Consider the following 22,748-nt stretch of genomic DNA (forward strand, 5'->3'; position numbering starts at 1 on the left):
TTCCTTGAGGTCATTTCACTAATGAATGCACCGAAAAGAGTTTCCTAATCCATCTGTGAGGGTGGCAACTGAAAGAGAATTTTAAAGCTGACAGAATAGGCGAGGAAAGGCACAGGAGATTTCCAAACCCAGTAAGGAAGCCTTTCCCGAAATGGAAGAAAGAAACGAGCAAACAGAGACACCGGTAGCCCGCCCGGATCAGAGTCTGCTCCTTACAGAAAGTACCCTGACCAGGTTCACCCGTGGGTGGGTGGCGAGCCAGTGGCATTCAGAAGAGCGAGGCCCGCAGTCTGTGCAGAAGACACCTGCACTCGGGTGTGTGTGGCGGCACCATTCCCAAGCAGCTCCAAATGGTAATCCAAAGAGAAGCCAGGGAGTTCCCAACGCCCCAGGTGTCCTCAGCCCACGACTGGCTGCAGTGGGAATGCGAAGCCCGGCTCCTTGTCTCAGAGCGGGACAACCAGGGGGTGTGATGTACACCCCGGGGTTCCCAGGAGGATCAGGCTGAGGCTGGGACTTGGCCTGAAAATGTCCCCTCGCATGGGCACCCCCTTCCGCTTCCGGCTCCTCTACTCCTGGTGCCCCTCCATCCAGGGGCCAGAGTTTAAGAAGTCACCCGCAGGAGAATCCTGGTCCCAAAGGAGCCTTCGGGGGGACCCGTGCTGAGAGAGGTTGTGGGCATGGCCCGCTGGGGCTCTGCCCGACCCAGGGCTGGGAGATGCAACCTCCCAGCTCCGGGTCCCTGCAGGAAGCCTTGGCAAGAACAGGGCCAGTCCTCCAAAGGCCCAGGTGTGGGGAGCCCAGGCCAGGCAGCCTGTGGAAGAAGCCACATGCCGTGCCACCCCGGGAACACGACTGCAGGTCGCGGCCCCTCCCACCTCCTCCCCGACATGGCGCAGGGCTCAGAGACACCTCGGACGCTGCTACCAAAATCCACAGGGCATCGGTTGCTCCTCCGAAGCCCCCGAGCAGACCGCGTTGTCCAGCCAGCCCCTGGGCCTCCCTGGGGTGCCCAGCACAAAAGTGCAGACAACCACCGGACTCGCAATATCAGTTGGAGGATGTTTCTGCCACTCTAAGGACCCGCAGGCCAGCTGGGCCTTCAGGCAGGACAGAGAGCCCCGGAATCCGACGTGGAGAGCTGCGTGGACGTCCCCATCAGGAGGCGGTCCCCACCTCCGCGGCTCTCCCCTTGCGGGGAGCGGCAGCCCCAGGGCCTCAGGGAAGACACCAGGCTGGGCCCCCGCGGCACAGCGGGGCACGACCCCGGCAGGCAGGCGACTTAGCGATGCCTGTGCCAGACTGCTGCGGCCGCCCTGCTGCCGGGTTCCTGGAGGGCTTCCTGGAATCAGCGTCCACACCAAGCCCCTGGAAGGCCCAGGCGACGGAGGAGCCGGTCAGGCAGGGGCCGAGGACGGTGACAGGCCGGGCGGGAAGGAGCCGGTCAGGCAGGGGCCCAGGACAGCGACGGGCCTGGCCGGGGAGGAGCGAGTCAGGCAGTGGCCCAGGTGGTGGGCCGGGCGGGGAGGAGCCTGTCAGGCAGGGGCAGAGGACGGTGACGGTGACGGTGACCTGACGTGGGCCGGGGCGGGAAGGAGCCGGTCAGGCAGGGGCAGGGGCCGAGGACAGTGACGGGCCTGGCGGGGCAGGAGCGCGTCAGGCAGGGGCAGAGGAGTTGGGCTGGGTAAGGGGTAGGGTGACAGTTAGGGCACAATTCACAATCGCAAAGATGTGGAAGCGACCCGAGTGCCCATCCATCCAGGAGTGCATTAATAACATGTGGCGCGTGGACACCACGGAGTGCTGTTCGGCTGTGAGGAGCAGCGGTGAGAGGGCGCCTCTCCTCTTCTCCTGGCCAGAGCTGGGACCCGTCCCAGTAGGCCAGGTATCCCAAGCATGGACACACGAGCACCACGTGCGCGCGCTCACCGGCAAATTGGTACGAACGGATGGACACCTAAGTGGACACAGAGGAATCACTGTCATCGGGTGGGTGTCGGGCGGGCGGGCGTGGGGAGGGGGTGGGCATACACATCCATTAGGGAGGGGGGGTGCGCACCAACTGGGGGATGGGCGCACTTGAAGCTCTGCCCCGAGGGGGGAGGCGGGGAAAGAGCAATGCACCCGACCTGAACATTGGTACCCCCACAATCCGCTGGGAGAAAATGAGAAATAAATAAGGAAACAGGGGGGAGGGGGGCACGGGCAACACATGTCACCTCAATACTTGTACTCCCATCATCTGCTTGAAAAGAGAGAGAGAAGAAAATGCAATAATAGAGATAAGAGACACTTTCTAAGAAAATGAATCCGAAAAGAAAAGTAAAAGGAGGCCTGTCCATCAGGTCTGGGTGTGAGTCCGGAGCCCCCAGCCTCCAGTGCCACCACCAGAGATTCCTACGTGTAGCCCATAGAACCCCAAAAGCAACGGGACGAGTTCTGGTGACATGCTCGCTCAAAATGACATCCTGGAATCCTTCCGGAGCTCCCTCCCCTCTCAGACTCCAGCGTGTCGGTTCCCACAGACCAGACCTTTGGTCTGAGACCTGACAGTCCAGATGCCACGCATGCTGCCGCGTGGCGGCGGTGTCGCGGCTTGGGACAAGAAGGAGGCCCCACGGTGCGGGCTGGGGCGGCAGGCACCGCGGCGGGCGCTGAGGGTGGGGGTGATCCGCCGGACCGCCGTCCCGCCGCGCTCCCAGCAAGGGGACAGAGCAACAGGCAAAAAAAAAAAAAAAAAGCCTACGGCACCCGGGATGCCCAGGCGGTCTCCCATCCAAGTACTAGCCAGGCCCGACGCTGCTTAGCTTCGGAGATCAGACGAGACGGGGCGCGTTCGGGGTGGTGTGACCGTAGACGGCGGAGGGCGCCCCTGCCCCGCTCAAGAAGCCAGCCTCACCGCGCTTCCCCGCGATAGCGCTGACCCGACTGAGGTGAGGGACGGGGCGGGGCGGGGTGGGGTGGAGGGCTGTCCACACACACACACACACACACACACACACACACACACACACACACACACGATGCGCCTGCACGGCTGGACCTGCCAAGGTGGAAACCATCCAGCCCCCCTCCTCTCCTCACCTCGCCTCCTTCACCTACCCGCCCCCACCCCCAGCGCGCCGCTGCTGACTGCGCACGCGCGCGCGGCGTGCTCACCCTTTGACCCCAGCCAGGGGCCGCCCTCCCGCACAACCCCTTTCAGCTGCGCCCCCCGCCCTGTGGGTGGGCGGGCTGCCGCCTATTCCCCAGGGCCAGGGCTGGGGCACAGCGCATGGGGGAGGGGAGCGAGTGTAGGGGCGTGTCTCGGGATGTGTCCCATGGCTGCGGTGGGGCGGCGTGGTTTGGGGGGCGCTGAAGGAATCAGTCCCCTCCATCTCCCACCTCTGGAAAACCCCCAAGCCCTTGGAGAACTGCCGGCACCGCTACCGTGGTTGCCGGGACCCTGCTCTGTGTCCTCCTGTGGCCCAGTCCAAGGGGCCTGGGCCTGGCCCGGGGCTGGATTGGACCCCAACCACCCTCGGGTGTGGACTCGCTAAAAGCCGGCGATTAGATATTGGATTCGAGCTTCCTTGAGGTCATTTCACTAATGAATGCACCGAAAAGAGTTTCCTAATCCATCTGTGAGGGTGGCAACTGAAAGAGAATTTTAAAGCTGACAGAATAGGCGAGGAAAGGCACAGGAGATTTCCAAACCCAGTAAGGAAGCCTTTCCCGAAATGGAAGAAAGAAACGAGCAAACAGAGACACCGGTAGCCCGCCCGGATCAGAGTCTGCTCCTTACAGAAAGTACCCTGACCAGGTTCACCCGTGGGTGGGTGGCGAGCCAGTGGCATTCAGAAGAGCGAGGCCCGCAGTCTGTGCAGAAGACACCTGCACTCGGGTGTGTGTGGCGGCACCATTCCCAAGCAGCTCCAAATGGTAATCCAAAGAGAAGCCAGGGAGTTCCCAACGCCCCAGGTGTCCTCAGCCCACGACTGGCTGCAGTGGGAATGCGAAGCCCGGCTCCTTGTCTCAGAGCGGGACAACCAGGGGGTGTGATGTACACCCCGGGGTTCCCAGGAGGATCAGGCTGAGGCTGGGACTTGGCCTGAAAATGTCCCCTCGCATGGGCACCCCCTTCCGCTTCCGGCTCCTCTACTCCTGGTGCCCCTCCATCCAGGGGCCAGAGTTTAAGAAGTCACCCGCAGGAGAATCCTGGTCCCAAAGGAGCCTTCGGGGGGACCCGTGCTGAGAGAGGTTGTGGGCATGGCCCGCTGGGGCTCTGCCCGACCCAGGGCTGGGAGATGCAACCTCCCAGCTCCGGGTCCCTGCAGGAAGCCTTGGCAAGAACAGGGCCAGTCCTCCAAAGGCCCAGGTGTGGGGAGCCCAGGCCAGGCAGCCTGTGGAAGAAGCCACATGCCGTGCCACCCCGGGAACACGACTGCAGGTCGCGGCCCCTCCCACCTCCTCCCCGACATGGCGCAGGGCTCAGAGACACCTCGGACGCTGCTACCAAAATCCACAGGGCATCGGTTGCTCCTCCGAAGCCCCCGAGCAGACCGCGTTGTCCAGCCAGCCCCTGGGCCTCCCTGGGGTGCCCAGCACAAAAGTGCAGACAACCACCGGACTCGCAATATCAGTTGGAGGATGTTTCTGCCACTCTAAGGACCCGCAGGCCAGCTGGGCCTTCAGGCAGGACAGAGAGCCCCGGAATCCGACGTGGAGAGCTGCGTGGACGTCCCCATCAGGAGGCGGTCCCCACCTCCGCGGCTCTCCCCTTGCGGGGAGCGGCAGCCCCAGGGCCTCAGGGAAGACACCAGGCTGGGCCCCCGCGGCACAGCGGGGCACGACCCCGGCAGGCAGGCGACTTAGCGATGCCTGTGCCAGACTGCTGCGGCCGCCCTGCTGCCGGGTTCCTGGAGGGCTTCCTGGAATCAGCGTCCACACCAAGCCCCTGGAAGGCCCAGGCGACGGAGGAGCCGGTCAGGCAGGGGCCGAGGACGGTGACAGGCCGGGCGGGAAGGAGCCGGTCAGGCAGGGGCCCAGGACAGCGACGGGCCTGGCCGGGGAGGAGCGAGTCAGGCAGTGGCCCAGGTGGTGGGCCGGGCGGGGAGGAGCCTGTCAGGCAGGGGCAGAGGACGGTGACGGTGACGGTGACCTGACGTGGGCCGGGGCGGGAAGGAGCCGGTCAGGCAGGGGCAGGGGCCGAGGACAGTGACGGGCCTGGCGGGGCAGGAGCGCGTCAGGCAGGGGCAGAGGAGTTGGGCTGGGTAAGGGGTAGGGTGACAGTTAGGGCACAATTCACAATCGCAAAGATGTGGAAGCGACCCGAGTGCCCATCCATCCAGGAGTGCATTAATAACATGTGGCGCGTGGACACCACGGAGTGCTGTTCGGCTGTGAGGAGCAGCGGTGAGAGGGCGCCTCTCCTCTTCTCCTGGCCAGAGCTGGGACCCGTCCCAGTAGGCCAGGTATCCCAAGCATGGACACACGAGCACCACGTGCGCGCGCTCACCGGCAAATTGGTACGAACGGATGGACACCTAAGTGGACACAGAGGAATCACTGTCATCGGGTGGGTGTCGGGCGGGCGGGCGTGGGGAGGGGGTGGGCATACACATCCATTAGGGAGGGGGGGTGCGCACCAACTGGGGGATGGGCGCACTTGAAGCTCTGCCCCGAGGGGGGAGGCGGGGAAAGAGCAATGCACCCGACCTGAACATTGGTACCCCCACAATCCGCTGGGAGAAAATGAGAAATAAATAAGGAAACAGGGGGGAGGGGGGCACGGGCAACACATGTCACCTCAATACTTGTACTCCCATCATCTGCTTGAAAAGAGAGAGAGAAGAAAATGCAATAATAGAGATAAGAGACACTTTCTAAGAAAATGAATCCGAAAAGAAAAGTAAAAGGAGGCCTGTCCATCAGGTCTGGGTGTGAGTCCGGAGCCCCCAGCCTCCAGTGCCACCACCAGAGATTCCTACGTGTAGCCCATAGAACCCCAAAAGCAACGGGACGAGTTCTGGTGACATGCTCGCTCAAAATGACATCCTGGAATCCTTCCGGAGCTCCCTCCCCTCTCAGACTCCAGCGTGTCGGTTCCCACAGACCAGACCTTTGGTCTGAGACCTGACAGTCCAGATGCCACGCATGCTGCCGCGTGGCGGCGGTGTCGCGGCTTGGGACAAGAAGGAGGCCCCACGGTGCGGGCTGGGGCGGCAGGCACCGCGGCGGGCGCTGAGGGTGGGGGTGATCCGCCGGACCGCCGTCCCGCCGCGCTCCCAGCAAGGGGACAGAGCAACAGGCAAAAAAAAAAAAAAAAAGCCTACGGCACCCGGGATGCCCAGGCGGTCTCCCATCCAAGTACTAGCCAGGCCCGACGCTGCTTAGCTTCGGAGATCAGACGAGACGGGGCGCGTTCGGGGTGGTGTGACCGTAGACGGCGGAGGGCGCCCCTGCCCCGCTCAAGAAGCCAGCCTCACCGCGCTTCCCCGCGATAGCGCTGACCCGACTGAGGTGAGGGACGGGGCGGGGCGGGGTGGGGTGGAGGGCTGTCCACACACACACACACACACACACACACACACACACACACACACACACACGATGCGCCTGCACGGCTGGACCTGCCAAGGTGGAAACCATCCAGCCCCCCTCCTCTCCTCACCTCGCCTCCTTCACCTACCCGCCCCCACCCCCAGCGCGCCGCTGCTGACTGCGCACGGGCGCGCGGCGTGCTCACCCTTTGACCCCAGCCAGGGGCCGCCCTCCCGCACAACCCCTTTCAGCTGCGCCCCCCGCCCTGTGGGTGGGCGGGCTGCCGCCTATTCCCCAGGGCCAGGGCTGGGGCACAGCGCATGGGGGAGGGGAGCGAGTGTAGGGGCGTGTCTCGGGATGTGTCCCATGGCTGCGGTGGGGCGGCGTGGTTTGGGGGGCGCTGAAGGAATCAGTCCCCTCCATCTCCCACCTCTGGAAAACCCCCAAGCCCTTGGAGAACTGCCGGCACCGCTACCGTGGTTGCCGGGACCCTGCTCTGTGTCCTCCTGTGGCCCAGTCCAAGGGGCCTGGGCCTGGCCCGGGGCTGGATTGGACCCCAACCACCCTCGGGTGTGGACTCGCTAAAAGCCGGCGATTAGATATTGGATTCGAGCTTCCTTGAGGTCATTTCACTAATGAATGCACCGAAAAGAGTTTCCTAATCCATCTGTGAGGGTGGCAACTGAAAGAGAATTTTAAAGCTGACAGAATAGGCGAGGAAAGGCACAGGAGATTTCCAAACCCAGTAAGGAAGCCTTTCCCGAAATGGAAGAAAGAAACGAGCAAACAGAGACACCGGTAGCCCGCCCGGATCAGAGTCTGCTCCTTACAGAAAGTACCCTGACCAGGTTCACCCGTGGGTGGGTGGCGAGCCAGTGGCATTCAGAAGAGCGAGGCCCGCAGTCTGTGCAGAAGACACCTGCACTCGGGTGTGTGTGGCGGCACCATTCCCAAGCAGCTCCAAATGGTAATCCAAAGAGAAGCCAGGGAGTTCCCAACGCCCCAGGTGTCCTCAGCCCACGACTGGCTGCAGTGGGAATGCGAAGCCCGGCTCCTTGTCTCAGAGCGGGACAACCAGGGGGTGTGATGTACACCCCGGGGTTCCCAGGAGGATCAGGCTGAGGCTGGGACTTGGCCTGAAAATGTCCCCTCGCATGGGCACCCCCTTCCGCTTCCGGCTCCTCTACTCCTGGTGCCCCTCCATCCAGGGGCCAGAGTTTAAGAAGTCACCCGCAGGAGAATCCTGGTCCCAAAGGAGCCTTCGGGGGGACCCGTGCTGAGAGAGGTTGTGGGCATGGCCCGCTGGGGCTCTGCCCGACCCAGGGCTGGGAGATGCAACCTCCCAGCTCCGGGTCCCTGCAGGAAGCCTTGGCAAGAACAGGGCCAGTCCTCCAAAGGCCCAGGTGTGGGGAGCCCAGGCCAGGCAGCCTGTGGAAGAAGCCACATGCCGTGCCACCCCGGGAACACGACTGCAGGTCGCGGCCCCTCCCACCTCCTCCCCGACATGGCGCAGGGCTCAGAGACACCTCGGACGCTGCTACCAAAATCCACAGGGCATCGGTTGCTCCTCCGAAGCCCCCGAGCAGACCGCGTTGTCCAGCCAGCCCCTGGGCCTCCCTGGGGTGCCCAGCACAAAAGTGCAGACAACCACCGGACTCGCAATATCAGTTGGAGGATGTTTCTGCCACTCTAAGGACCCGCAGGCCAGCTGGGCCTTCAGGCAGGACAGAGAGCCCCGGAATCCGACGTGGAGAGCTGCGTGGACGTCCCCATCAGGAGGCGGTCCCCACCTCCGCGGCTCTCCCCTTGCGGGGAGCGGCAGCCCCAGGGCCTCAGGGAAGACACCAGGCTGGGCCCCCGCGGCACAGCGGGGCACGACCCCGGCAGGCAGGCGACTTAGCGATGCCTGTGCCAGACTGCTGCGGCCGCCCTGCTGCCGGGTTCCTGGAGGGCTTCCTGGAATCAGCGTCCACACCAAGCCCCTGGAAGGCCCAGGCGACGGAGGAGCCGGTCAGGCAGGGGCCGAGGACGGTGACAGGCCGGGCGGGAAGGAGCCGGTCAGGCAGGGGCCCAGGACAGCGACGGGCCTGGCCGGGGAGGAGCGAGTCAGGCAGTGGCCCAGGTGGTGGGCCGGGCGGGGAGGAGCCTGTCAGGCAGGGGCAGAGGACGGTGACGGTGACGGTGACCTGACGTGGGCCGGGGCGGGAAGGAGCCGGTCAGGCAGGGGCAGGGGCCGAGGACAGTGACGGGCCTGGCGGGGCAGGAGCGCGTCAGGCAGGGGCAGAGGAGTTGGGCTGGGTAAGGGGTAGGGTGACAGTTAGGGCACAATTCACAATCGCAAAGATGTGGAAGCGACCCGAGTGCCCATCCATCCAGGAGTGCATTAATAACATGTGGCGCGTGGACACCACGGAGTGCTGTTCGGCTGTGAGGAGCAGCGGTGAGAGGGCGCCTCTCCTCTTCTCCTGGCCAGAGCTGGGACCCGTCCCAGTAGGCCAGGTATCCCAAGCATGGACACACGAGCACCACGTGCGCGCGCTCACCGGCAAATTGGTACGAACGGATGGACACCTAAGTGGACACAGAGGAATCACTGTCATCGGGTGGGTGTCGGGCGGGCGGGCGTGGGGAGGGGGTGGGCATACACATCCATTAGGGAGGGGGGGTGCGCACCAACTGGGGGATGGGCGCACTTGAAGCTCTGCCCCGAGGGGGGAGGCGGGGAAAGAGCAATGCACCCGACCTGAACATTGGTACCCCCACAATCCGCTGGGAGAAAATGAGAAATAAATAAGGAAACAGGGGGGAGGGGGGCACGGGCAACACATGTCACCTCAATACTTGTACTCCCATCATCTGCTTGAAAAGAGAGAGAGAAGAAAATGCAATAATAGAGATAAGAGACACTTTCTAAGAAAATGAATCCGAAAAGAAAAGTAAAAGGAGGCCTGTCCATCAGGTCTGGGTGTGAGTCCGGAGCCCCCAGCCTCCAGTGCCACCACCAGAGATTCCTACGTGTAGCCCATAGAACCCCAAAAGCAACGGGACGAGTTCTGGTGACATGCTCGCTCAAAATGACATCCTGGAATCCTTCCGGAGCTCCCTCCCCTCTCAGACTCCAGCGTGTCGGTTCCCACAGACCAGACCTTTGGTCTGAGACCTGACAGTCCAGATGCCACGCATGCTGCCGCGTGGCGGCGGTGTCGCGGCTTGGGACAAGAAGGAGGCCCCACGGTGCGGGCTGGGGCGGCAGGCACCGCGGCGGGCGCTGAGGGTGGGGGTGATCCGCCGGACCGCCGTCCCGCCGCGCTCCCAGCAAGGGGACAGAGCAACAGGCAAAAAAAAAAAAAAAAAGCCTACGGCACCCGGGATGCCCAGGCGGTCTCCCATCCAAGTACTAGCCAGGCCCGACGCTGCTTAGCTTCGGAGATCAGACGAGACGGGGCGCGTTCGGGGTGGTGTGACCGTAGACGGCGGAGGGCGCCCCTGCCCCGCTCAAGAAGCCAGCCTCACCGCGCTTCCCCGCGATAGCGCTGACCCGACTGAGGTGAGGGACGGGGCGGGGCGGGGTGGGGTGGAGGGCTGTCCACACACACACACACACACACACACACACACACACACACACACACACACGATGCGCCTGCACGGCTGGACCTGCCAAGGTGGAAACCATCCAGCCCCCCTCCTCTCCTCACCTCGCCTCCTTCACCTACCCGCCCCCACCCCCAGCGCGCCGCTGCTGACTGCGCACGCGCGCGCGGCGTGCTCACCCTTTGACCCCAGCCAGGGGCCGCCCTCCCGCACAACCCCTTTCAGCTGCGCCCCCCGCCCTGTGGGTGGGCGGGCTGCCGCCTATTCCCCAGGGCCAGGGCTGGGGCACAGCGCATGGGGGAGGGGAGCGAGTGTAGGGGCGTGTCTCGGGATGTGTCCCATGGCTGCGGTGGGGCGGCGTGGTTTGGGGGGCGCTGAAGGAATCAGTCCCCTCCATCTCCCACCTCTGGAAAACCCCCAAGCCCTTGGAGAACTGCCGGCACCGCTACCGTGGTTGCCGGGACCCTGCTCTGTGTCCTCCTGTGGCCCAGTCCAAGGGGCCTGGGCCTGGCCCGGGGCTGGATTGGACCCCAACCACCCTCGGGTGTGGACTCGCTAAAAGCCGGCGATTAGATATTGGATTCGAGCTTCCTTGAGGTCATTTCACTAATGAATGCACCGAAAAGAGTTTCCTAATCCATCTGTGAGGGTGGCAACTGAAAGAGAATTTTAAAGCTGACAGAATAGGCGAGGAAAGGCACAGGAGATTTCCAAACCCAGTAAGGAAGCCTTTCCCGAAATGGAAGAAAGAAACGAGCAAACAGAGACACCGGTAGCCCGCCCGGATCAGAGTCTGCTCCTTACAGAAAGTACCCTGACCAGGTTCACCCGTGGGTGGGTGGCGAGCCAGTGGCATTCAGAAGAGCGAGGCCCGCAGTCTGTGCAGAAGACACCTGCACTCGGGTGTGTGTGGCGGCACCATTCCCAAGCAGCTCCAAATGGTAATCCAAAGAGAAGCCAGGGAGTTCCCAACGCCCCAGGTGTCCTCAGCCCACGACTGGCTGCAGTGGGAATGCGAAGCCCGGCTCCTTGTCTCAGAGCGGGACAACCAGGGGGTGTGATGTACACCCCGGGGTTCCCAGGAGGATCAGGCTGAGGCTGGGACTTGGCCTGAAAATGTCCCCTCGCATGGGCACCCCCTTCCGCTTCCGGCTCCTCTACTCCTGGTGCCCCTCCATCCAGGGGCCAGAGTTTAAGAAGTCACCCGCAGGAGAATCCTGGTCCCAAAGGAGCCTTCGGGGGGACCCGTGCTGAGAGAGGTTGTGGGCATGGCCCGCTGGGGCTCTGCCCGACCCAGGGCTGGGAGATGCAACCTCCCAGCTCCGGGTCCCTGCAGGAAGCCTTGGCAAGAACAGGGCCAGTCCTCCAAAGGCCCAGGTGTGGGGAGCCCAGGCCAGGCAGCCTGTGGAAGAAGCCACATGCCGTGCCACCCCGGGAACACGACTGCAGGTCGCGGCCCCTCCCACCTCCTCCCCGACATGGCGCAGGGCTCAGAGACACCTCGGACGCTGCTACCAAAATCCACAGGGCATCGGTTGCTCCTCCGAAGCCCCCGAGCAGACCGCGTTGTCCAGCCAGCCCCTGGGCCTCCCTGGGGTGCCCAGCACAAAAGTGCAGACAACCACCGGACTCGCAATATCAGTTGGAGGATGTTTCTGCCACTCTAAGGACCCGCAGGCCAGCTGGGCCTTCAGGCAGGACAGAGAGCCCCGGAATCCGACGTGGAGAGCTGCGTGGACGTCCCCATCAGGAGGCGGTCCCCACCTCCGCGGCTCTCCCCTTGCGGGGAGCGGCAGCCCCAGGGCCTCAGGGAAGACACCAGGCTGGGCCCCCGCGGCACAGCGGGGCACGACCCCGGCAGGCAGGCGACTTAGCGATGCCTGTGCCAGACTGCTGCGGCCGCCCTGCTGCCGGGTTCCTGGAGGGCTTCCTGGAATCAGCGTCCACACCAAGCCCCTGGAAGGCCCAGGCGACGGAGGAGCCGTCAGGCAGGGGCCGAGGACGGTGACAGGCCGGGCGGGAAGGAGCCGGTCAGGCAGGGGCCCAGGACAGCGACGGGCCTGGCCGGGGAGGAGCGAGTCAGGCAGTGGCCCAGGTGGTGGGCCGGGCGGGGAGGAGCCTGTCAGGCAGGGGCAGAGGACGGTGACGGTGACGGTGACCTGACGTGGGCCGGGGCGGGAAGGAGCCGGTCAGGCAGGGGCAGGGGCCGAGGACAGTGACGGGCCTGGCGGGGCAGGAGCGCGTCAGGCAGGGGCAGAGGAGTTGGGCTGGGTAAGGGGTAGGGTGACAGTTAGGGCACAATTCACAATCGCAAAGATGTGGAAGCGACCCGAGTGCCCATCCATCCAGGAGTGCATTAATAACATGTGGCGCGTGGACACCACGGAGTGCTGTTCGGCTGTGAGGAGCAGCGGTGAGAGGGCGCCTCTCCTCTTCTCCTGGCCAGAGCTGGGACCCGTCCCAGTAGGCCAGGTATCCCAAGCATGGACACACGAGCACCACGTGCGCGCGCTCACCGGCAAATTGGTACGAACGGATGGACACCTAAGTGGACACAGAGGAATCACTGTCATCGGGTGGGTGTCGGGCGGGCGGGCGTGGGGAGGGGGTGGGCATACACATCCATTAGGGAGGGGGGGTGCGCACCAACTGGGGGATGGGCGCACTTGAAGCTCTGCCCCGAGGGGGGAGGCGGGGAAAGAGCAATGCACCCGACCTGAACATTGGTACCCCCACAATCCGCTGGGAGAAAATGAGAAATAAATAAGGAAACAGGGGGGAGGGGGGCACGGGCAACACATGTCACCTCAATACTTGTACTCCCATCATCTGCTTGAAAAGAGAGAGAGAAGAAAATGCAATAATAGAGATAAGAGACACTTTCTAAGAAAATGAATCCGAAAAGAAAAGTAAAAGGAGGCCTGTCCATCAGGTCTGGGTGTGAGTCCGGAGCCCCCAGCCTCCAGTGCCACCACCAGAGATTCCTACGTGTAGCCCATAGAACCCCAAAAGCAACGGGACGAGTTCTGGTGACATGCTCGCTCAAAATGACATCCTGGAATCCTTCCGGAGCTCCCTCCCCTCTCAGACTCCAGCGTGTCGGTTCCCACAGACCAGACCTTTGGTCTGAGACCTGACAGTCCAGATGCCACGCATGCTGCCGCGTGGCGGCGGTGTCGCGGCTTGGGACAAGAAGGAGGCCCCACGGTGCGGGCTGGGGCGGCAGGCACCGCGGCGGGCGCTGAGGGTGGGGGTGATCCGCCGGACCGCCGTCCCGCCGCGCTCCCAGCAAGGGGACAGAGCAACAGGCAAAAAAAAAAAAAAAAAGCCTACGGCACCCGGGATGCCCAGGCGGTCTCCCATCCAAGTACTAGCCAGGCCCGACGCTGCTTAGCTTCGGAGATCAGACGAGACGGGGCGCGTTCGGGGTGGTGTGACCGTAGACGGCGGAGGGCGCCCCTGCCCCGCTCAAGAAGCCAGCCTCACCGCGCTTCCCCGCGATAGCGCTGACCCGACTGAGGTGAGGGACGGGGCGGGGCGGGGTGGGGTGGAGGGCTGTCCACACACACACACACACACACACACACACACACACACACACACACACACGATGCGCCTGCACGGCTGGACCTGCCAAGGTGGAAACCATCCAGCCCCCCTCCTCTCCTCACCTCGCCTCCTTCACCTACCCGCCCCCACCCCCAGCGCGCCGCTGCTGACTGCGCACGCGCGCGCGGCGTGCTCACCCTTTGACCCCAGCCAGGGGCCGCCCTCCCGCACAACCCCTTTCAGCTGCGCCCCCCGCCCTGTGGGTGGGCGGGCTGCCGCCTATTCCCCAGGGCCAGGGCTGGGGCACAGCGCATGGGGGAGGGGAGCGAGTGTAGGGGCGTGTCTCGGGATGTGTCCCATGGCTGCGGTGGGGCGGCGTGGTTTGGGGGGCGCTGAAGGAATCAGTCCCCTCCATCTCCCACCTCTGGAAAACCCCCAAGCCCTTGGAGAACTGCCGGCACCGCTACCGTGGTTGCCGGGACCCTGCTCTGTGTCCTCCTGTGGCCCAGTCCAAGGGGCCTGGGCCTGGCCCGGGGCTGGATTGGACCCCAACCACCCTCGGGTGTGGACTCGCTAAAAGCCGGCGATTAGATATTGGATTCGAGCTTCCTTGAGGTCATTTCACTAATGAATGCACCGAAAAGAGTTTCCTAATCCATCTGTGAGGGTGGCAACTGAAAGAGAATTTTAAAGCTGACAGAATAGGCGAGGAAAGGCACAGGAGATTTCCAAACCCAGTAAGGAAGCCTTTCCCGAAATGGAAGAAAGAAACGAGCAAACAGAGACACCGGTAGCCCGCCCGGATCAGAGTCTGCTCCTTACAGAAAGTACCCTGACCAGGTTCACCCGTGGGTGGGTGGCGAGCCAGTGGCATTCAGAAGAGCGAGGCCCGCAGTCTGTGCAGAAGACACCTGCACTCGGGTGTGTGTGGCGGCACCATTCCCAAGCAGCTCCAAATGGTAATCCAAAGAGAAGCCAGGGAGTTCCCAACGCCCCAGGTGTCCTCAGCCCACGACTGGCTGCAGTGGGAATGCGAAGCCCGGCTCCTTGTCTCAGAGCGGGACAACCAGGGGGTGTGATGTACACCCCGGGGTTCCCAGGAGGATCAGGCTGAGGCTGGGACTTGGCCTGAAAATGTCCCCTCGCATGGGCACCCCCTTCCGCTTCCGGCTCCTCTACTCCTGGTGCCCCTCCATCCAGGGGCCAGAGTTTAAGAAGTCACCCGCAGGAGAATCCTGGTCCCAAAGGAGCCTTCGGGGGGACCCGTGCTGAGAGAGGTTGTGGGCATGGCCCGCTGGGGCTCTGCCCGACCCAGGGCTGGGAGATGCAACCTCCCAGCTCCGGGTCCCTGCAGGAAGCCTTGGCAAGAACAGGGCCAGTCCTCCAAAGGCCCAGGTGTGGGGAGCCCAGGCCAGGCAGCCTGTGGAAGAAGCCACATGCCGTGCCACCCCGGGAACACGACTGCAGGTCGCGGCCCCTCCCACCTCCTCCCCGACATGGCGCAGGGCTCAGAGACACCTCGGACGCTGCTACCAAAATCCACAGGGCATCGGTTGCTCCTCCGAAGCCCCCGAGCAGACCGCGTTGTCCAGCCAGCCCCTGGGCCTCCCTGGGGTGCCCAGCACAAAAGTGCAGACAACCACCGGACTCGCAATATCAGTTGGAGGATGTTTCTGCCACTCTAAGGACCCGCAGGCCAGCTGGGCCTTCAGGCAGGACAGAGAGCCCCGGAATCCGACGTGGAGAGCTGCGTGGACGTCCCCATCAGGAGGCGGTCCCCACCTCCGCGGCTCTCCCCTTGCGGGGAGCGGCAGCCCCAGGGCCTCAGGGAAGACACCAGGCTGGGCCCCCGCGGCACAGCGGGGCACGACCCCGGCAGGCAGGCGACTTAGCGATGCCTGTGCCAGACTGCTGCGGCCGCCCTGCTGCCGGGTTCCTGGAGGGCTTCCTGGAATCAGCGTCCACACCAAGCCCCTGGAAGGCCCAGGCGACGGAGGAGCCGTCAGGCAGGGGCCGAGGACGGTGACAGGCCGGGCGGGAAGGAGCCGGTCAGGCAGGGGCCCAGGACAGCGACGGGCCTGGCCGGGGAGGAGCGAGTCAGGCAGTGGCCCAGGTGGTGGGCCGGGCGGGGAGGAGCCTGTCAGGCAGGGGCAGAGGACGGTGACGGTGACGGTGACCTGACGTGGGCCGGGGCGGGAAGGAGCCGGTCAGGCAGGGGCAGGGGCCGAGGACAGTGACGGGCCTGGCGGGGCAGGAGCGCGTCAGGCAGGGGCAGAGGAGTTGGGCTGGGTAAGGGGTAGGGTGACAGTTAGGGCACAATTCACAATCGCAAAGATGTGGAAGCGACCCGAGTGCCCATCCATCCAGGAGTGCATTAATAACATGTGGCGCGTGGACACCACGGAGTGCTGTTCGGCTGTGAGGAGCAGCGGTGAGAGGGCGCCTCTCCTCTTCTCCTGGCCAGAGCTGGGACCCGTCCCAGTAGGCCAGGTATCCCAAGCATGGACACACGAGCACCACGTGCGCGCGCTCACCGGCAAATTGGTACGAACGGATGGACACCTAAGTGGACACAGAGGAATCACTGTCATCGGGTGGGTGTCGGGCGGGCGGGCGTGGGGAGGGGGTGGGCATACACATCCATTAGGGAGGGGGGGTGCGCACCAACTGGGGGATGGGCGCACTTGAAGCTCTGCCCCGAGGGGGGAGGCGGGGAAAGAGCAATGCACCCGACCTGAACATTGGTACCCCCACAATCCGCTGGGAGAAAATGAGAAATAAATAAGGAAACAGGGGGGAGGGGGGCACGGGCAACACATGTCACCTCAATACTTGTACTCCCATCATCTGCTTGAAAAGAGAGAGAGAAGAAAATGCAATAATAGAGATAAGAGACACTTTCTAAGAAAATGAATCCGAAAAGAAAAGTAAAAGGAGGCCTGTCCATCAGGTCTGGGTGTGAGTCCGGAGCCCCCAGCCTCCAGTGCCACCACCAGAGATTCCTACGTGTAGCCCATAGAACCCCAAAAGCAACGGGACGAGTTCTGGTGACATGCTCGCTCAAAATGACATCCTGGAATCCTTCCGGAGCTCCCTCCCCTCTCAGACTCCAGCGTGTCGGTTCCCACAGACCAGACCTTTGGTCTGAGACCTGACAGTCCAGATGCCACGCATGCTGCCGCGTGGCGGCGGTGTCGCGGCTTGGGACAAGAAGGAGGCCCCACGGTGCGGGCTGGGGCGGCAGGCACCGCGGCGGGCGCTGAGGGTGGGGGTGATCCGCCGGACCGCCGTCCCGCCGCGCTCCCAGCAAGGGGACAGAGCAACAGGCAAAAAAAAAAAAAAAAAGCCTACGGCACCCGGGATGCCCAGGCGGTCTCCCATCCAAGTACTAGCCAGGCCCGACGCTGCTTAGCTTCGGAGATCAGACGAGACGGGGCGCGTTCGGGGTGGTGTGACCGTAGACGGCGGAGGGCGCCCCTGCCCCGCTCAAGAAGCCAGCCTCACCGCGCTTCCCCGCGATAGCGCTGACCCGACTGAGGTGAGGGACGGGGCGGGGCGGGGTGGGGTGGAGGGCTGTCCACACACACACACACACACACACACACACACACACACACACACACACACGATGCGCCTGCACGGCTGGACCTGCCAAGGTGGAAACCATCCAGCCCCCCTCCTCTCCTCACCTCGCCTCCTTCACCTACCCGCCCCCACCCCCAGCGCGCCGCTGCTGACTGCGCACGCGCGCGCGGCGCGCTCACCCTTTGACCCCAGCCAGGGGCCGCCCTCCCGCACAACCCCTTTCAGCTGCGCCCCCCGCCCTGTGGGTGGGCGGGCTGCCGCCTATTCCCCAGGGCCAGGGCTGGGGCACAGCGCATGGGGGAGGGGAGCGAGTGTAGGGGCGTGTCTCGGGATGTGTCCCATGGCTGCGGTGGGGCGGCGTGGTTTGGGGGGCGCTGAAGGAATCAGTCCCCTCCATCTCCCACCTCTGGAAAACCCCCAAGCCCTTGGAGAACTGCCGGCACCGCTACCGTGGTTGCCGGGACCCTGCTCTGTGTCCTCCTGTGGCCCAGTCCAAGGGGCCTGGGCCTGGCCCGGGGCTGGATTGGACCCCAACCACCCTCGGGTGTGGACTCGCTAAAAGCCGGCGATTAGATATTGGATTCGAGCTTCCTTGAGGTCATTTCACTAATGAATGCACCGAAAAGAGTTTCCTAATCCATCTGTGAGGGTGGCAACTGAAAGAGAATTTTAAAGCTGACAGAATAGGCGAGGAAAGGCACAGGAGATTTCCAAACCCAGTAAGGAAGCCTTTCCCGAAATGGAAGAAAGAAACGAGCAAACAGAGACACCGGTAGCCCGCCCGGATCAGAGTCTGCTCCTTACAGAAAGTACCCTGACCAGGTTCACCCGTGGGTGGGTGGCGAGCCAGTGGCATTCAGAAGAGCGAGGCCCGCAGTCTGTGCAGAAGACACCTGCACTCGGGTGTGTGTGGCGGCACCATTCCCAAGCAGCTCCAAATGGTAATCCAAAGAGAAGCCAGGGAGTTCCCAACGCCCCAGGTGTCCTCAGCCCACGACTGGCTGCAGTGGGAATGCGAAGCCCGGCTCCTTGTCTCAGAGCGGGACAACCAGGGGGTGTGATGTACACCCCGGGGTTCCCAGGAGGATCAGGCTGAGGCTGGGACTTGGCCTGAAAATGTCCCCTCGCATGGGCACCCCCTTCCGCTTCCGGCTCCTCTACTCCTGGTGCCCCTCCATCCAGGGGCCAGAGTTTAAGAAGTCACCCGCAGGAGAATCCTGGTCCCAAAGGAGCCTTCGGGGGGACCCGTGCTGAGAGAGGTTGTGGGCATGGCCCGCTGGGGCTCTGCCCGACCCAGGGCTGGGAGATGCAACCTCCCAGCTCCGGGTCCCTGCAGGAAGCCTTGGCAAGAACAGGGCCAGTCCTCCAAAGGCCCAGGTGTGGGGAGCCCAGGCCAGGCAGCCTGTGGAAGAAGCCACATGCCGTGCCACCCCGGGAACACGACTGCAGGTCGCGGCCCCTCCCACCTCCTCCCCGACATGGCGCAGGGCTCAGAGACACCTCGGACGCTGCTACCAAAATCCACAGGGCATCGGTTGCTCCTCCGAAGCCCCCGAGCAGACCGCGTTGTCCAGCCAGCCCCTGGGCCTCCCTGGGGTGCCCAGCACAAAAGTGCAGACAACCACCGGACTCGCAATATCAGTTGGAGGATGTTTCTGCCACTCTAAGGACCCGCAGGCCAGCTGGGCCTTCAGGCAGGACAGAGAGCCCCGGAATCCGACGTGGAGAGCTGCGTGGACGTCCCCATCAGGAGGCGGTCCCCACCTCCGCGGCTCTCCCCTTGCGGGGAGCGGCAGCCCCAGGGCCTCAGGGAAGACACCAGGCTGGGCCCCCGCGGCACAGCGGGGCACGACCCCGGCAGGCAGGTGACTTAGCGATGCCTGTGCCAGACTGCTGCGGCCGCCCTGCTGCCGGGTTCCTGGAGGGCTTCCTGGAATCAGCGTCCACACCAAGCCCCTGGAAGGCCCAGGCGACGGAGGAGCCGGTCAGGCAGGGGCCGAGGACGGTGACAGGCCGGGCGGGAAGGAGCCGGTCAGGCAGGGGCCCAGGACAGCGACGGGCCTGGCCGGGGAGGAGCGAGTCAGGCAGTGGCCCAGGTGGTGGGCCGGGCGGGGAGGAGCCTGTCAGGCAGGGGCAGAGGACGGTGACGGTGACGGTGACCTGACGTGGGCCGGGGCGGGAAGGAGCCGGTCAGGCAGGGGCAGGGGCCGAGGACAGTGACGGGCCTGGCGGGGCAGGAGCGCGTCAGGCAGGGGCAGAGGAGTTGGGCTGGGTAAGGGGTAGGGTGACAGTTAGGGCACAATTCACAATCGCAAAGATGTGGAAGCGACCCGAGTGCCCATCCATCCAGGAGTGCATTAATAACATGTGGCGCGTGGACACCACGGAGTGCTGTTCGGCTGTGAGGAGCAGCGGTGAGAGGGCGCCTCTCCTCTTCTCCTGGCCAGAGCTGGGACCCGTCCCAGTAGGCCAGGTATCCCAAGCATGGACACACGAGCACCACGTGCGCGCGCTCACCGGCAAATTGGTACGAACGGATGGACACCTAAGTGGACACAGAGGAATCACTGTCATCGGGTGGGTGTCGGGCGGGCGGGCGTGGGGAGGGGGTGGGCATACACATCCATTAGGGAGGGGGGGTGCGCACCAACTGGGGGATGGGCGCACTTGAAGCTCTGCCCCGAGGGGGGAGGCGGGGAAAGAGCAATGCACCCGACCTGAACATTGGTACCCCCACAATCCGCTGGGAGAAAATGAGAAATAAATAAGGAAACAGGGGGGAGGGGGGCACGGGCAACACATGTCACCTCAATACTTGTACTCCCATCATCTGCTTGAAAAGAGAGAGAGAAGAAAATGCAATAATAGAGATAAGAGACACTTTCTAAGAAAATGAATCCGAAAAGAAAAGTAAAAGGAGGCCTGTCCAGCAGGTCTGGGTGTGAGTCCGGAGCCCCCAGCCTCCAGTGCCACCACCAGAGATTCCTACGTGTAGCCCATAGAACCCCAAAAGCAACGGGACGAGTTCTGGTGACATGCTCGCTCAAAATGACATCCTGGAATCCTTCCGGAGCTCCCTCCCCTCTCAGACTCCAGCGTGTCGGTTCCCACAGACCAGACCTTTGGTCTGAGACCTGACAGTCCAGATGCCACGCATGCTGCCGCGTGGCGGCGGTGTCGCGGCTTGGGACAAGAAGGAGGCCCCACGGTGCGGGCTGGGGCGGCAGGCACCGCGGCGGGCGCTGAGGGTGGGGGTGATCCGCCGGACCGCCGTCCCGCCGCGCTCCCAGCAAGGGGACAGAGCAACAGGCAAAAAAAAAAAAAAAAAAGCCTACGGCACCCGGGATGCCCAGGCGGTCTCCCATCCAAGTACTAGCCAGGCCCGACGCTGCTTAGCTTCGGAGATCAGACGAGACGGGGCGCGTTCGGGGTGGTGTGACCGTAGACGGCGGAGGGCGCCCCTGCCCCGCTCAAGAAGCCAGCCTCACCGCGCTTCCCCGCGATAGCGCTGACCCGACTGAGGTGAGGGACGGGGCGGGGCGGGGTGGGGTGGAGGGCTGTCCACACACACACACACACACACACACACACACACACACACACACACACGATGCGCCTGCACGGCTGGACCTGCCAAGGTGGAAACCATCCAGCCCCCCTCCTCTCCTCACCTCGCCTCCTTCACCTACCCGCCCCCACCCCCAGCGCGCCGCTGCTGACTGCGCACGCGCGCGCGGCGCGCTCACCCTTTGACCCCAGCCAGGGGCCGCCCTCCCGCACAACCCCTTTCAGCTGCGCCCCCCGCCCTGTGGGTGGGCGGGCTGCCGCCTATTCCCCAGGGCCAGGGCTGGGGCACAGCGCATGGGGGAGGGGAGCGAGTGTAGGGGCGTGTCTCGGGATGTGTCCCATGGCTGCGGTGGGGCGGCGTGGTTTGGGGGGCGCTGAAGGAATCAGTCCCCTCCATCTCCCACCTCTGGAAAACCCCCAAGCCCTTGGAGAACTGCCGGCACCGCTACCGTGGTTGCCGGGACCCTGCTCTGTGTCCTCCTGTGGCCCAGTCCAAGGGGCCTGGGCCTGGCCCGGGGCTGGATTGGACCCCAACCACCCTCGGGTGTGGACTCGCTAAAAGCCGGCGATTAGATATTGGATTCGAGCTTCCTTGAGGTCATTTCACTAATGAATGCACCGAAAAGAGTTTCCTAATCCATCTGTGAGGGTGGCAACTGAAAGAGAATTTTAAAGCTGACAGAATAGGCGAGGAAAGGCACAGGAGATTTCCAAACCCAGTAAGGAAGCCTTTCCCGAAATGGAAGAAAGAAACGAGCAAACAGAGACACCGGTAGCCCGCCCGGATCAGAGTCTGCTCCTTACAGAAAGTACCCTGACCAGGTTCACCCGTGGGTGGGTGGCGAGCCAGTGGCATTCAGAAGAGCGAGGCCCGCAGTCTGTGCAGAAGACACCTGCACTCGGGTGTGTGTGGCGGCACCATTCCCAAGCAGCTCCAAATGGTAATCCAAAGAGAAGCCAGGGAGTTCCCAACGCCCCAGGTGTCCTCAGCCCACGACTGGCTGCAGTGGGAATGCGAAGCCCGGCTCCTTGTCTCAGAGCGGGACAACCAGGGGGTGTGATGTACACCCCGGGGTTCCCAGGAGGATCAGGCTGAGGCTGGGACTTGGCCTGAAAATGTCCCCTCGCATGGGCACCCCCTTCCGCTTCCGGCTCCTCTACTCCTGGTGCCCCTCCATCCAGGGGCCAGAGTTTAAGAAGTCACCCGCAGGAGAATCCTGGTCCCAAAGGAGCCTTCGGGGGGACCCGTGCTGAGAGAGGTTGTGGGCATGGCCCGCTGGGGCTCTGCCCGACCCAGGGCTGGGAGATGCAACCTCCCAGCTCCGGGTCCCTGCAGGAAGCCTTGGCAAGAACAGGGCCAGTCCTCCAAAGGCCCAGGTGTGGGGAGCCCAGGCCAGGCAGCCTGTGGAAGAAGCCACATGCCGTGCCACCCCGGGAACACGACTGCAGGTCGCGGCCCCTCCCACCTCCTCCCCGACATGGCGCAGGGCTCAGAGACACCTCGGACGCTGCTACCAAAATCCACAGGGCATCGGTTGCTCCTCCGAAGCCCCCGAGCAGACCGCGTTGTCCAGCCAGCCCCTGGGCCTCCCTGGGGTGCCCAGCACAAAAGTGCAGACAACCACCGGACTCCCAATATCAGTTGGAGGATGTTTCTGCCACTCTAAGGACCCGCAGGCCAGCTGGGCCTTCAGGCAGGACAGAGAGCCCCGGAATCCGACGTGGAGAGCTGCGTGGACGTCCCCATCAGGAGGCGGTCCCCACCTCCGCGGCTCTCCCCTTGCGGGGAGCGGCAGCCCCAGGGCCTCAGGGAAGACACCAGGCTGGGCCCCCGCGGCACAGCGGGGCACGACCCCGGCAGGCAGGCGACTTAGCGATGCCTGTGCCAGACTGCTGCGGCCGCCCTGCTGCCGGGTTCCTGGAGGGCTTCC

General features: G+C 63.9%; 6 pseudogenes; all 6 read right to left on the reverse strand.

Moving 5' to 3' along the window:
* Positions 1-2,739: 2,739 nt before the first annotated feature.
* On the reverse strand, positions 2,740-2,858 carry LOC142862135 (uncharacterized; annotated as a pseudogene).
* Positions 2,859-6,307: 3,449 nt separating this feature from the next.
* LOC142862136 (uncharacterized) lies at positions 6,308-6,426 on the reverse strand (annotated as a pseudogene).
* Positions 6,427-9,875: 3,449 nt separating this feature from the next.
* LOC142862137 (uncharacterized) lies at positions 9,876-9,994 on the reverse strand (annotated as a pseudogene).
* Positions 9,995-13,442: 3,448 nt separating this feature from the next.
* Positions 13,443-13,561, reverse strand: LOC142862138 (uncharacterized; annotated as a pseudogene).
* Positions 13,562-17,009: 3,448 nt separating this feature from the next.
* LOC142862139 (uncharacterized) lies at positions 17,010-17,128 on the reverse strand (annotated as a pseudogene).
* Positions 17,129-20,578: 3,450 nt separating this feature from the next.
* Positions 20,579-20,697, reverse strand: LOC142862140 (uncharacterized; annotated as a pseudogene).
* Positions 20,698-22,748: the final 2,051 nt, after the last annotated feature.

The sequence above is a fragment of the Microcebus murinus genome, chromosome 18 (assembly GCF_040939455.1).
Source record: "Microcebus murinus isolate Inina chromosome 18, M.murinus_Inina_mat1.0, whole genome shotgun sequence".
In the NCBI taxonomy this organism is placed as follows: Eukaryota; Metazoa; Chordata; class Mammalia; order Primates; family Cheirogaleidae; genus Microcebus; species Microcebus murinus.